Genomic DNA, 15,350 nt, shown 5'->3' with positions numbered 1-15,350 from the left:
AAATGTTAAACTTAGAGTTGTCACATGACCTAGCAATTCTACTCCTCGCTGTATACCCAAGAGAAATTAAAACATATGCTCACAGGAAAACTGGTCCATGAATGTTTGGATCGGCATTATTCATAATAACTAAATATTGGAAATAACCCAAATATCCATCAACTGATGAACAGGAAATAAAATATGGTATATCCATACAATGGAATATTATTCAGCAATGTAAAGGAATAAGTTCTGATGCATGCTACAACGTGGATGAATCTTGAAAGCATTATGCTAAGTGAAAGAAGTCAATTATGAGAGAATTACTATATGCTTCCATTTATATGAAATGTCCAGAATAGGAAAATTCACAAAGATTAAAAGTAGTGTTACTAGGACTGAAGAGGTTAGGAGAAATGGGGAGTGGCTACCAATGAGTATGGAGTTTCTTTTCGAGGTGATGAAAATGTTTTAAAGTTGATTGTTATGCAACTGTGAATATATTAAGAAAAACTGAATTGTACACTTGAACTGGGTGATTTGAATGGCATATGAATTATATCTCAATGAAGCTGTTGTATTTGTAAAATCGACTGGCTGAGCCTTGGTCGTGTGCCTATACCCTGGCCGTGAAGGAGGCTGGGAAAGTGACTATCTGGCTTTTTCAGTCTTCCTCTTACTGAAACTCATAAGATAAGAATTCTCCAAATCCAGGACGATAATTCAGATGCTAGGTAGCCCAGGAAATTGATAAATATTTTCTAAGGCAGTTAAGAGTGTGCCAAATGCAAAAACAATGAATACTCCTAGGTGAAAATAAGGTTTTTTAAAGTAAAAGCATTAATACTGCCCCTTCCCTGAGATCATTCATCACATGTATTTTGCTAACTTGTATGTATTAGTCTTATCTCCTCCAAGAAATGATAAGCTCCTTGAGATGCGATTATAAGCGCCTTTAGATCTACTTTTGCAGGCCTCAATCAAATCTAGCAAGTGTCAAATGGTCAGTCACTAATTGTTATGTCATACCTTCCCCACAACTGTCAGTTTTATTACTACCAATTTAAGATTATCTTTCATCCAACTTTTTTATTTCATATTAATTGAAAACCGTTGGCCCTCACTTGCAGATGACGGCCTGACTCGCTGCTCACATGCCCTGCCACCGCCCCACAGGGATGCTTTGATTACACAAAGTTCTTCACCAGATGATGCCAGTGTCCAGGGCGCTGGTTCCTCATCTTACTCAGGCTTGTGCCAAAGATGTAAAATTTGGTGCAGATGCCTGAGTCTCAATGCTTCAAGCTCTAGATCTTTTTGGCTGGCCCTGTAGCCATTACTATGGGGCCAAGGGGAAGAACAGTGGTTATTGAACAGAGTTTGGGAAGGCCCGAAGTAACAAAAGATGGTGTGATCATTGGAAAGTCCATTGACTTAAAAAATAAAACCATTGGTGCTAAACTTGTTCTAGATGTTTCCAATAATAGAAATGAAGAGGCCAGGATAGCACCACCACTGCTGCTGTACCGGCACATGCTACGGTCATGGACGGAAGGTTTTGAGAAGATCAGCAGAGGTGCTAATCCAGCAGAAATCCAGAGAGGTGTGAAGTTAGCTGTTGCTGCTGTAATTTCTGAATTTAAGAAGCAATCTAAACCTGTGACAACCCCTGAAAACATAGGTCAGTTTGCTACAATTTCTGCAAATGGAGACAATGAAATTGGTAATATTACTTCCAAAGTGATTTTTTTAAAAGCTTGAAAGAAAAAGTGTCATCACAGTAAAAGGATGGAAAAACACTAAATGATGAATTAGAAATTATTGAAGGCATGAAGTTTGATCAAGGTTCTATGTCTCCATATTTTATTACTACAGCGAAAGGTCAGAAAGGTGAATTCCAAGATGCCTATGTTCTCCTGAGTGAGAAGAAAATGTCTAGTGTTCAGCCCATTGGACCTGCTCTTGAAATCACCGACGCTCACTGTAAGCCCGTGGTCATAATTGCTGAAGATGTGGATGGAGAAGCTCCAAGTGCACTTGTTCTGAGTGGGCAAACAGTCAGTCTTCAGGGTGTAGCAGTCACAGCTCTGGGTTTCGGGGACGATAGAAAGAATCAGCTTAAAGTCATGGCTACTGCTCCTGGTGGTGCTGCGTTTGGAGGAGGTTTGACTCCAACTCTTAAAGATGCTCACCCTCATGACTTCGGAGAAGCTGGAGATGACATTGTGACCAAAGACGATGCCATGTTCCGACTGGAAAAGGTGACAAGACTGAAATTGAAAAACATATTAAAGAAATCATCTAGCAGTTAGATGTCACAACCAGTCAACGTGAAAAGGAAAAACTAAATGAACATCCAGCTAAGCTCTCAGAAGGAGCAGCAGCTGTGCATCAGGTTAGAGGGACAAGTGACACTGAAGTGAATGAAAAGAAAGACAAAGTAACAGATGCCCTTGGCTACGCAAGCTGCTGCTGAGGAAGGCATTGTTCTGGGAGGGGGTTGTGCCCTGCTCCCGTGCTTTCCAGCCTTGGACTGATTAACTCCAGCCAAAAAGATTAAGAAAATTGGTATAAAAATTATTTTAAAAGCACTCAAAATTTCTGCTATGACCATTGCTAAGAATGCAGGTGTTGAGGAATCATTGATAGTTGAGAAAATTATGCAAAATTCCTCAGAAGTTGGTTATGACATGGAGGTTATGCTTGGAGTTTTTGTGAGCATGGTGGAAAAGGAATCATTGATCCAACGAAGATTATAAGAACTGCTTTATTGGATGTGGCTGGAGGGGCCTTTCTGTTACAACAGCAGAAGTTGTAGTCACAGAAATTCCTAAAGAAGAGAAAGACCCTGGAGGGGGGGGGTGTGGAATGGGAGGTGGTGTGGGAGGTGGCATGTTCTAATCCCGGAATGGTGCTTTCCCATTATTAATGAGAACTATGAGAGGAAGCTCAAGGTAGCGCTCCTCACCTGCAAGTTCAGAGAAGTCAGCTGAAGGCAAGGACTGAAGAAAAGGCTGGCTGATATTTAAGAAAATCACTGTAACTATCAGTCACTGGTTTCAGTTGACAACATGCAATGGTTCGCTGCTGTCATTGTCCCTGCCTACAGATAACTAATTTTGTATTTTTGAATAGAAATACATTTGTACATTCCTGATAATTAAGTACAATAGCCATGAACCAATGTACTGCTTTCAACTTAAATCACTGAGACATTTTTTACTACCATTCTGTGAAAATCAGGATTTTAGTGTTTGCCATCACCCGAGAAGATGAGAAGTTAAGAAGCAGCCTCCCTGTGGAGTATAAGAATAATTGTGTATCAAGTAGAGAAGTATCCAATTATGTGACCTTTGTGTAATAAAAATTTGTTTAAAGTTTAAAAAATCCTTGGGGCTTTTAAATATTGAGGGGGCTCATATGCAAGTGCATCCCTTTCAAAATGTAGCTAAAAATGGCTTTTTATTAACAAAGCTTCTTTGTGACTTTTGCTTACAGAAATGTTTTCAACTAATGGGTTAGCTACTTCGGCTCTTTATAAAGAATCTTGACTTCTTAACTTGATAAAGCTCTAGGCCCAAAGATTCATATATAGATTAAAAATGAAAATCATGTTAATTCCTCCCATGTTTGAGCAAGGGGTCAGGGGACCAGAACACTGTGATTTGTAATTTTGAGAAAATCCAAGCAACTGTGTTTTTATATGACCTTAATTTATTTTTAAAATAATATAGTTCTAGTGCTGATGGTAATACTTGACACTACACTGTGGCAACGCAACAGGACATAAAGATTCCTGAAACGTGTCCTTGTTTCATTCTCAATTAAGTTACAGAAAAATGGAAAAATCTATACTCAATGTTAAAGTATACAGACTTCACAGAAGTTGTTTAAGCCAGTTTAATTTTCTCACATCCTTAGTTTAAAATATCTATGTTTCTATCTACTTACATCCTACAGCAAAACAACAACAAAAAAATTCTGTGTTTGAAATTTGAAAACTGTAAGGCAACAAAATTATATTTTTATGGACTTGCCCTTTTAAAACAGTTTGTATTTAAGCCACTTAATTTATTTTCATAAAAATAATTGAATAGCTAATTATCCTTGATATTCAACCACCTGCAGAGCTTGAAGGGTCATTTTTTTTAACATCATCTCCCTAAAAAGGCTTATGGGGGAAGGACAAAAAAGCAGATGTTTTCAAATCCTCTTTCCAGTTTAACTGAAGGACCCCTTACACATCCTGATGCGATTTTGACTCACGCATCTTGACTACCATTTGTAAGTTATGAAATTCCAAATGCTGGCATTTTAGTCTGTATTTAAGGAAAAGCACTAAATAATTGATGTTTACCCTTCTTTCAAGTTTTATGTGCTTAGAGTCTAATAGTCTCTCTTCAAAAGCAACAGAGAAACAGCATGGTTTGGTAAATGAGGTGTGTATTCCAATGGCAAGTATTTATTGGCTAATCTTGTGTTTTTGTTTTACTGTAACTATTACTGTGCTATCATTCACATCATTCACAGTGTTTTCCTACTACACATCCAATGCCTGGGGCAATGGAAAATATAAATGTGATTTTCATATGTTCATTGACTATTTCCGAATGAATGGGATATTTTGGCTCCTTGATCTCAGTCCTGTTTTTGTTTTTTGTTCAGTTTTTGTTTGTTTGTTTGTTTTTCAGTTAAGATAAAGCAAATAATCTTGGAAAGCCGAATTCTACTAGGTTATAATTTTTTTCTTAATGAAATCTATACACTGAGTGCCTAACCTTCTAAATCAGCCACTGTGGGTATCTTCTGCTAGTGTTCTAAAAGCTCAGATATCGGGGGACAAAAAAGTCCAGAAAGAATGGCGTGACCCGAGCTCACTGCCCCATACCTGACAATCCTGCAGCATGTGACACCTCCAGTCCACCGATCCTATCTTGCTCACCATCCCTGCCCGTTGGCACTCGCTTCTCTCCCTACCCAGCCTAAATTCCAGAGTCCATCACTAAATCACTCCCCTGTGAGGCCCTCAGCTCCCTTTTCCCATCCTTCCTTCTCTTAGTCACTTGGCAAAATCTCAACCCTCATTAAATCTTACTCTGCCTGCTCCACATGGCTGCCTGATCTCACTTTAAATTCATGACCAGTAACCCCAGGTGGGCCCTCCGTGCTGCCTGGTAATCACACTATATTTCCCTAACCAAATCATTGTCCCGCCCTTCTAGGCAACTGCATCATAATCTCTTCCAGTACCCTCCTCCTTATCCTCACTCTCAGCTGATGACCTTGCTTCCTATTTTAATTAAGGATCTGTAGTGCTATTTCTCTGCTCAAACCCTCCAGTGGTTCTCCTTCTCCCCCAGAGCAAACACCAAAGTCCTTACAATGACCTACAAAGCCCTACCCGATCTGACCCCATTAACTGTCTGACCTCAGCCCCTGTGTTCTCCCCTCCATTACTGCTCCCACCTTGCTCCTGGTTGTTCAGTCAACACATCCAACACTCTCCTACCTGGGGGCCATGGCACTTGCTGTCTCCTCTGCCTAGAACTCCTCCCCCAGGTAGGTATGCATGGCTCACTCCTTAACTTCATTTGTCTATGTTCTCAGTGAGGTCTTCTCTGACCACTGTATTTTAATTCGAATCCCCTTCTTCATCCTGGAACTCCCTCTATCCCTTTCCTGCTTTATTGTTCTCCATTGCATTTATCACCATCTGCATATTACATGTTTTATTTATTCTTTTGTTCACTGTCTATATGTACCCACTAGAAGGTAAGCTTGAGCCTATGGGGCAAGATAGTGAGCTAGCTGTTTGTCCATTATTGAAATCTCAGCACCTAGAACAGTACCTGATACATAGTGGTTCTTTAATAAATATTTGCTGAAGGAATGAATGAGTGAGTGGATAAACGAATGGAGAATCTTTATTAAAGGAAGTATATCTAGCCCTGGCTGGTGTAGCTCAGTGGATTCAGCGCGGGCCTGCAAACCAAAGGGTCACCAGTTCGATTCGCAGTCAGGGTACATGCCTGGGTTGTGGGCCAGGTCCCCAGTAGGGGGCACTCAAGAGGCGACCACACATCGATGTTTCTCTCCCTGTCTTTCTCCTTCCCTTCCCCTCTCTAAAAATAAATAAATAAAATTTTTTGAAACAATTTCTAAAAGGAAGTGTGTCTAAGCCTTACTTATGGGCTTGCTAGTCTATGTCAGGTTGTTGCCTCTGTAATCATTAACAAAGGACACTTAAATACACACTTATGTTTGATTGGCAGGAAGGGGAAGTTGGAGAATCACAAACATAATCTTAGCCTGCCAGGGAAGAGCAGCTGTGACCAAGGCTGTGTCTAGCAGGAGCATCTGTGAGCAGTTTCCTTTGCCAGAAAAAGGGAGCTGCTGTCTCTCAGAAATAATGGCTTGTAACTCAAAGCTGCTTTTTCTCTTTCTAGAAAATCATAAGACTCACAAAAATTATATTAGGCCCATGAAATTTGCATAAGTCCCACTGACATTAACCAATACAACTTACCTCACTACAAAAGCTCTTTTTAAGTAACCAAAGGCTGCTTTCATGTTAGTCAAAGTTAATGGCATGTCAAAATGCAAAAAAACATATTAATAAGATATATTATCAATACATAAATATAACCAAATTTTATTGTACCATAAATCATTTAAAGTGTTTTCTTATATTTGTTTTTAAATAGAGCATTAAATTATGTGTATCAATATCATTAATACATTACAATCTGGGGTGTTGGGTTAGAGCTTTAATTGAGTAATGGGTTGGGAATTTTTTTAAAGGAAAAAAAAGCAAGATCAACTTTCTGCTTGCAGACTTTAGCACACACTGTGAATGTCACATATGTTACCTGCTTTATAAATCATTCTTTAAGTTCCCTCTTCCACCTCAGCACTCAGAACAACAACCCAGCAAAGCATTGAAAAACTCCTCAAATTTAAACCATTAAAATGAAATCTGTCTCTGAATGTTTGAGAAATTTTACTGTAAAAATATTAGTTTAAGATTCAGTGAATAAAATTAATCTCTCATGACCCTGAAGGAGGGAAATGGGGGTGGGAGAAGCTGGAAAACACCATTGAATTTAGCGCTGCTGTCCTGGAAGGCACTTGGGGGATTATTATTAATTCACAGGAGCTAAATTCCAATACAAGCTTCTCTTTGTTATTCAACTGGTGTCTTTTTTTTCCCATCACAAAAATTAACCAAGAAAATAGCCTCTAGAATTTTTTCATTTGGATTTATTAGCTGCATAAGCTACCTAAAATCTATGTAAATGTTTTAAGATGAATTAGTTGACTGGAATGCCAACTACAATGACAAAGCCAGCTTTTTTTTAAGTTTTTGTGTCGCAGTTGACACCCATGGATGTGTGAAAAACAGCCATTTGGTGATCCTTCTATACTCACCATTGTCTATTGACTCCAACGTGGGCAGAGCTACGTAGGGAAGGCAGAGAGAGCTGAGTTGAGAGGGGTGGCACTTGTGTATGGAGCCACGCGGTTCAGCTACCATCTGCTGTTACTCCTTGTTCTGTGAGTGCACCTCTTACCTCCCCAAAGGCTGCACCTAGAGCAGTGTTAGGAGCTCCCCGTTTCCTCTACTGAATACACACACACACACACACACACACACACTCCTTAAGGTAAGGACCATGTCCGATTCACCTTCCTAAATGTCACAAAACTTAGTTTCATGAAAGTCATGGATGTATATATTCCTTCTTAAACAACAAGCCCATGAAACAATAAAAACTCCGTCTGATTAATCTTTTATTTCCTAGCACAGTGCCTTAAACCTAGTTGGAACTGTATAAATAAATAAATGCCAACTCTATGTTGAATGAGTGATTTAATAATGAATGAATGAATAGCAAATACTCCACACCTCCTTGATAAGTGACCTCAGGGAATACCTTCTCTATAGCAGAGCAACTCTGCGGTCCAGCCCACCTGTCCCAGCTGCCTACTCTCCAGAGACAGAGAAATCAGAAGTATCCCCATGGCAGTAATGTGGACCTAGCTGGGACCATTCCCAGCAGAATCTACAATAACATGTAACATTCATATCCCAGAGCTAGTTCCTCAAGATGGTAAGGTGGAAAATCAAATTCCTTAGCATGTTAACTACTTTTTAGCAAAAACTAGTTTAAACCAGCTAAAACTAGTTTGGCCACTAGATGGCATTTGTATCAGCCATGACTTCAGTTTGGGAAGGGGCTCTGTTTCCATAGTCCTTTGGTAAGAATGTAGCTTGCAACTCCAAAGCATTAATTTTAAAAATAAATAAAAATAAAAGATCCCAGAAAATTTCTAGATGCTAACTAAATTTATAGTATGTTTATAGTACTGTAAGTCACTAATACTATGTAATACTAAACTACACTAGACTAGACTAGACTATGCTATACTATACTTTGTTACAATATTTTCCAAAAAGTATGGTACTAGGAACTTGTAAAATATACATATGGAATCCAGAGCCTTATCCTAGACCTAATAAATCCAAGTGTTTGCATGGGGCCCAGGGGTCTGCATTTTAGTGTGCTCTTAGGGAATTTCTTGCAGAATCTTTTCTACAGAAAATACTACCAGTTTAAGACCACATTCCTATGAGAAGTCATCCATATTTTCAACCAAGGATTCAAAAGATAGATCCTCCCTCCTCATCCAACCCCTGATAAAGCTCCTTCCCATTAGTGATGCCCCAACCCTATCTGTATGTTCCAAGTTCCTGTTGGTGGTTTGTCACCTGAGAGAGAGAGCCTCTAACAAAGCTCAAATAATAATAAGGGAAATTGAGGAAGAGGAATGGGATCTCAAGAGGTATGGATAAGGGGTAAAGGCACTGGTGGGACAGGGACCCCTGCACTTACTGCAAGACCACAAGAACACTCCTCACACAGACTTCCTGCCTTGCCAGTCCCCGTAATCTCTCCGGTCAGTGTCAACTCACCCCACCCCAGCTACCCATTACTCTGCTACCTCCTACTGACTTTCACTACGATGTCTCTCTTCTCCCTGCCTCACTACAAATCAGGCCCCAAACTTGAAGCCTTCCCACCCTTGTCCCTAAAGCCAATATCTAGTGCCTCTGTGATTTCCTTATTATCGCCAATAAAGAGAAATAAACAGTATCTAAAAGGAATCTCCGCAGGATGACAGCTTGCGGGCGGGGGTGGGGGGTGCAGTTGGGGGAACCTAGAAGGTTAGGGGTGGAGAGGTTGAGCAAAAAGGAAAATGGACTCATGGACAGTGTGGTGATTGCTGGTGGAAGGGGATATAAGGGAACTAAATGGTAATGGAAAAAATACAACAAAGATTAAATAAAATTTTTTAAAAAAGAATCTCCAATCTATATTATCTTGTTTTCTGCAGTAAGGATTACAAGGTAAAATACAGGACACTCAGTTAAAGTTCAACTAGTAATTGTTTTAGTGTAAATATGTCCCAAATATTGCATAAGACATGATTATACCAAAAAATCGTCATTTCCTGAGAAATTTCACTGGACATCCCATTAATTTATTTGCAAAACCTGACAGCCATAGCAGTAGGGGAGAAGGAAAGCACACAGAGGGATCACAAGTGATAATGGCGTGTCGCTGGGTGCCTGAGGGACTGCAGTGAGAGTCGTGGACATACCGGGAAACCCAGATTCACACTCCTCTGGGCACCTCCCCTCAGGAGCAGAGACTGCTAAAGATGGGATGGAGACTTCCAAAACTACAGATGAGCCCAGTCAGGCAGGAGTATAAAATGCAGTAGAATAATGTAGAAAAACAGTATAGAGAATACCAGACTGTACAACATATAGCAAGAGTAATTATTGTTTCCTTAACTGCAGGTATAAAATGCTTGTACTGGTATTGAGTCACTGTGTAAAATACATTTCTTACAGAAGTACAGTCAAAAAGTTTGATAAAGACTGCCCTGGAGCGTCTCGCAAAGGCAGTTGCCCTCAGTGAATGACCATAAGGGATACACATAAGTCTATTTTTTCGAGCAGTTCCTACTCACTAGCACATATCTTTGATATGAGTGATCAGGAAGAATATTCTATGGTGGCAGAGGTTGGCTCTGTTCTCTTCTTTCTTGATGAAGTATCAAACCTCAGCTTCCAGATACCTGGCAGCTCAGTGCGATCTCGTGACATGTTCTTACCAGTGGAATGTGGGGAGACAGTGATGTCACCTCCAGTGAGGTGGTTACGAGGATGCATAACTTCCCTACACTCTCTTCCCATCTTGTCTGAAGGCCAGGCGCAAACTATACTTCAAGGCTTTAAAAGATTCCTTGAAAAATTCCTTGAAAAAGGCCTGGATCCCCGCAAAGAGCGAAGCTCATCTTCCCCCTGACAACCTTCACTGGCTGTGGCATGAGTGAGAAGCCACCCTTTACTGTGCTGAGCCACATCTTGGGGTGTTTGCTTCAATAGACTGGCCTGACTCCCACAATTACATTTTTAATTACACAGAAGGCAGATAACTTATAACTGAAAAGATACTCAAGCCAGTATAAATTGCTAATACAAATAGACTCTAAAAAAAGTGTACCAGCCTTGAATCAGTTGCTTCAGGAATGTTTTCCATTTTCTTAGTATGATAATGGCATTTGCAGTTACCAAAGGTTTTGTAATCGTTAATGTATATCACCAATATTATCGGTGGATCCTTGAGTTTCTTTCTCCATGCCTTAACTTTTATCTGAATCATAATAGGAAAGTAATAGTTGTTTATATGGGTTGTCATTCACGAGCAAAATATTTGGAACCATTAATGTCAGAAATGTGAGAAATAAATCAAGTACATCTGATACCCTTTAAAATAAGCTTATATAAGAATATAATCCTAAGTGCATTTAGACACAGTTATCTTTCTTGATAGCGGGGTTAACTCACTAAACAAATAATTTATAAAAGTAACTCAAATGAAGTTAGTTGACTTATGTGACGGCCTATCTTAAGTCTCCATCACCTCCAGGAGAAGAGCTGAACATCACAGCGTATTGTGCCCTTCCTGTCCTTGGTCATCTCCTCTGACTCGGTCTCCCCCTCCCTGTCCCCTCACATTGAAGCAAGGCTGAATTACTTACAGTTTGTACAATTCACCTAAAAAGCATATTTAAAATGCAAATTTCCAAACACCAGTATTAAGAGTCATTTTTAGTTTATTTGGGGTGAGACCCTCAGCTCTGAATTTTAATAACTATCTCAAGTAACTGATGTGGGTGAATTATAAATCACCTGTTGAGAAGTACTACTTAAAACAAATGACAAAAATACTTAATACTTTAAGGTATTTTTATAAAATTTTAACATGAAAAAATGCTACAAAATGCATAATTTCCATTGCTTTTAAATATTTAGACCAGTTACTCATTTTATTCATACATGAAGTTATAAAAATAATTGGGTCATACACTTCTAAAATATCTACTGAATTTATTTCTAAAATAAACCACTAAAGCCATTTTCCACTTATATTAAGAAAACTATTAACAACTGTTCTAACTTCAAGTCATGTTTTTTTTAATTATGGATCTATATATTAAAAATAAAAGTTAATCAATTTCTATATTGACTGTGCTGATTTGAAAAAAATAGCAGTAATATAAATAGGTAATATTACTATCCAAATCATCAGAAATAAACAACCACAGGTTAAATTTAATGGGGGGAAAAAACAGCCTCCAATTGCCAGTAGAGGCTATTATCTCCAGGTTGAGTCAAAAGAAAAATTTATTTTTCAAAATTAAATTTTAGTACCAGAGAGACTTCCATATGTGTGATCTAATCATGCTTCAACATAACTTCTTGATCATTAGTCTAGTTCCAAGAGCTAGACTATTTTTGGTGAAATTTGGGAACATGGGCCTAAATTTTCATTCTATTTCATCTCAACCTACTGTGAGACTTTCTGAAAATCACTCTTTTCTTTCTTACACTCCTCACCTATAAAACAGGACCAACATTTGTCAATAACAGTAACACTGAAAAAAATACCATAGTCATATCTGTGCAAAAATTTGAGATTCCAGGAAATAAATCACTGGATACAAATGCAAAATATAATTATCCTGAAAGTTTTCCCTGTTGCAGTATTGGTGAAGTACATTTTCAAATGTAAATATTAAATAAGATCATTCTCATGATTAACATTAATGAATATTTATTATTGGCAATGTACTAGTAGTCAGCAATCGTACATCAAATATAAATAGACTCACATCACAAAAAAATACGTAACCTAAATTAGAGTTTCAAGAATTAGAGACCGACTAAGTTCTCCTCTGGAAAAAGGAATTCAAACATATTAAGAGCTGGCTGGGTACATGAGAACTGGACAAAGATTTCAACGGCTGAGCTGAACTACTTTCTCAGACGTCAGCCCTACAAACCTCACTTTCAGATTTCTTTAAGGAGACTCAGCCATAATCCCCAGGAGACCCGAAGGAGCTCCTCCTCTGAAGTCGATCAACCACACCAGCTCTTCTCCGCACTCTCTAAGCCCAGTAGCCCCAAGGAAATCTCCATTTTAATAAAACTCCAAGCCTCCCCACAGAGTATCCTCTCTTTGGAATTCTAGACTTGGCTCCTTAGATTAGAAATCCTTTTTAACCAATTTGTACAGCTTTAGTCAGACAGGAAACAACACGTTGCAGAGTAATTAAGCCAAGAACTCTTGTGTTGGCTTCAAAACCTCATTCTACTTTTGACATGCCCTGGGACCTATGAAGGTGACCTCACTTCTCTGGAACTCTTTTTTTCTCATCTAGAAAATGGAAAGATGAATACTAACCTGCTTTGATCAGAGGCTTGCTATGTCGGGGGAAAATGCATTTTGTAAAGGTCTTTGGAAAATACAAAGAGCTATAGAAAGATTAGATAATAAAAGGTTTTGTCTAAGCAAGACTGGAATAGCTACTTCTCTTCATTTTCACCCTCTGTTGAGTTAACCTTTTTCTTCAGGCTACAAAAGAAGGAACCCTGTATTTCCTTACAAAGGAAGATTTTCTAAATAAATTTTTAAATGCCGTTTATATTCATGTTTCAAGTTCTCCTGGAAGTGGCTTTTTTCCTCCAGCATTATATATCCAAGATAATGAGGAATTCAGAAGAACCACCTGCTGATGAAAATATCCACAGGCTGAACTGACGCCCAACAAAGATGAGTCCGATCCAATGAACAAATTGCCTCTTTCTTTAGAAGCAGGCGGGTCCTTCATCTCTGCACACAGGCTGAAGGCCCTATAGCCCTTTATCAAATTCTCGTGGGATAGAAATACCTCTCCCAAGGAATCTGAATTTTGAATAAGTTGAATTCCTCACCAGCTTGGAAGCTTTTCCTTCTCCAGTTTATTTTCTAAAAATAATTCATTCCTTCTATTTTACAGTTTACAAAGTGCTTCCACACAGTTAAGTGCGTTACAATTAAAGAACATGGAGAGGTGTGCTACTTGGATGAATTCACACACATGTATGAAATTATCTGTCTACCCAAGTAACAAATGGGCGCCCTCAGGGTCAGGTGACGGGAGAGACACACGCTATCCTGCCCCCAAATTCCACAGTCATACTCCATCCTGTGATTTTTGATGGAAAAGAAAAGAGAAATAATCAAGCCAAGATATCTTTAATGTCTTATTTCACCCATCATGAAATGAACTAAAAACATAAAATATAAAAATAAGATATAATTTTGAGTTCTAAAAAAAGTTAAGCCCTTAATCACTTTTCTTTTTAGCACCGAAGGTACTAAATGAATGCTTGACAGTAATTGTCATTTTTCATATGGGAGTGCTTTTTAAAAGAACACTATATTTAGGGTCCTACATTACATTTAGACAAAAGCTTAATATTCTTAAGATTGTAACATACATTATTTAATTCAACCTTGCAACACTCTGTGAGGTGGGCACCCATTTTCCAGGTGAGTAAACTGAAACTCGGGGGAACCTAAGGACATGCCCTTGCCTGCTTAGTATTAAGTGGAAAAGTAAAAATCAAGCCTAGGATGGGACGTTCTGTACTACACAGTGCTGCTTGCCTTGGTTGTTTTAGGAAGAAGAGAAAATAAAGGAGGGTCTTAAATGCCAGGCAATGCCAAATCACTCAGGGTTGGTGGTTTTTGATGGGGGCAGGGATGATTTGTGTTTTAAGTCAGAAATTAGTTACAAGAAGAGATTGTTCTCACTCTGACAGAGAAATGCTTAAAGAGTCTAATCTATTATCCTAAGCAGGTATTGAAAAGTGAATTTGGAGCCGAGAGACAATAAATTGGTAACTGGCAGAGATAGCTTGGAAGCCCTCCTCCCCCGCCCCTGAACCAGCGAATGACAGCAGAAGGTGCCGCTGACTGGAAGCACGACTTGTAAGGGTGCTGCAGCCCCGTCTCGGGCTCTCGAGTTCCCGTAACTGTGATCTTCAATTGGTTCCTGAAAAATATTCTCCTATAGCACCCTTAACGATAATTCTAATGGAAAATTCCAGCTCTTCAAAAGCTTTCTACAGCTTCCTTTCTGGGGAGAAGACAATTCGAAAAAAAGGAAAGGGAAAGATGGCATCTGGTGAGGTGGAGACTTCTGTTCCAGCATTCGGCCATGAACTACTAAAGCTGACCATGGCAGTAAGATCAATTTGAAGGCAACTGGAACTTCAATTAGAAACAACTTCTCTATCCATCAGTGACTGATCCCCTTGCCCACTTGACAAATACTTCTGGCTTAAGGTAGGGGCATCAAAAACCTTTTCCCATTGATCTCGTCAAGCTAGCCACACCCATTCAGGGAATGAAAGAGACCAAAGGAAGAGGGGAATTAAGGTGGATAGTACTTATTAAGCAAATATTGAAAAAAAGTATGTTCTTGCTCATAGGTTTGTAAATAAGAGAATATCTGGTGTAAGCTTCTCCACCCAGAATGTATATAAGTGGATTTCTGGAAACTCTTTCATGTTTAGTGCTAAAGTCCTAAGAGTCTCTAATGGGGAAGGAAAGAACAAAGGGAGAAGAACAAAACAAAATGATTGAAAACTCCGAGGTCTTCCATCTCGGCAACACACTGCCTTTTCACAAGCCACCAAACCATGAACCTTCTTTTTCTTTTTGATGGTTGTGTTACAGTGATTCATCTTTTCATTGCAAGAGCACCTCTCAAATATTCCACACCACTTATTAATTGAGAAGCTTAAAACCCATCATAGCCTTCAACAAAGTAACTTCAACTGATATTGTTGACCATTTACTCCACTAGTGGTTTCCGTAATAAAATGCTCCTAGTTTTCCTTCTAATTCTCCTTTAAGCAGTGGGATTTCTTGGGGTTCTACTACAGGCTTCACCTTTCCTCGCCC

At 39.0% G+C, this 15,350-nt stretch overlaps 1 pseudogene; it reads left to right on the top strand.

The window, feature by feature from the left end:
- Positions 1 to 1,160: 1,160 nt before the first annotated feature.
- LOC112319890 (60 kDa heat shock protein, mitochondrial pseudogene) lies at positions 1,161 to 2,883 on the top strand (annotated as a pseudogene).
- Positions 2,884 to 15,350: the final 12,467 nt, after the last annotated feature.

The sequence above is a fragment of the Desmodus rotundus genome, chromosome 6, assembly GCF_022682495.2.
Source record: "Desmodus rotundus isolate HL8 chromosome 6, HLdesRot8A.1, whole genome shotgun sequence".
In the NCBI taxonomy this organism is placed as follows: Eukaryota; Metazoa; Chordata; class Mammalia; order Chiroptera; family Phyllostomidae; genus Desmodus; species Desmodus rotundus.
Note: the sequence above shows the minus strand (reverse complement) of the source record. Positions and strands in the feature narration are given on the sequence as shown.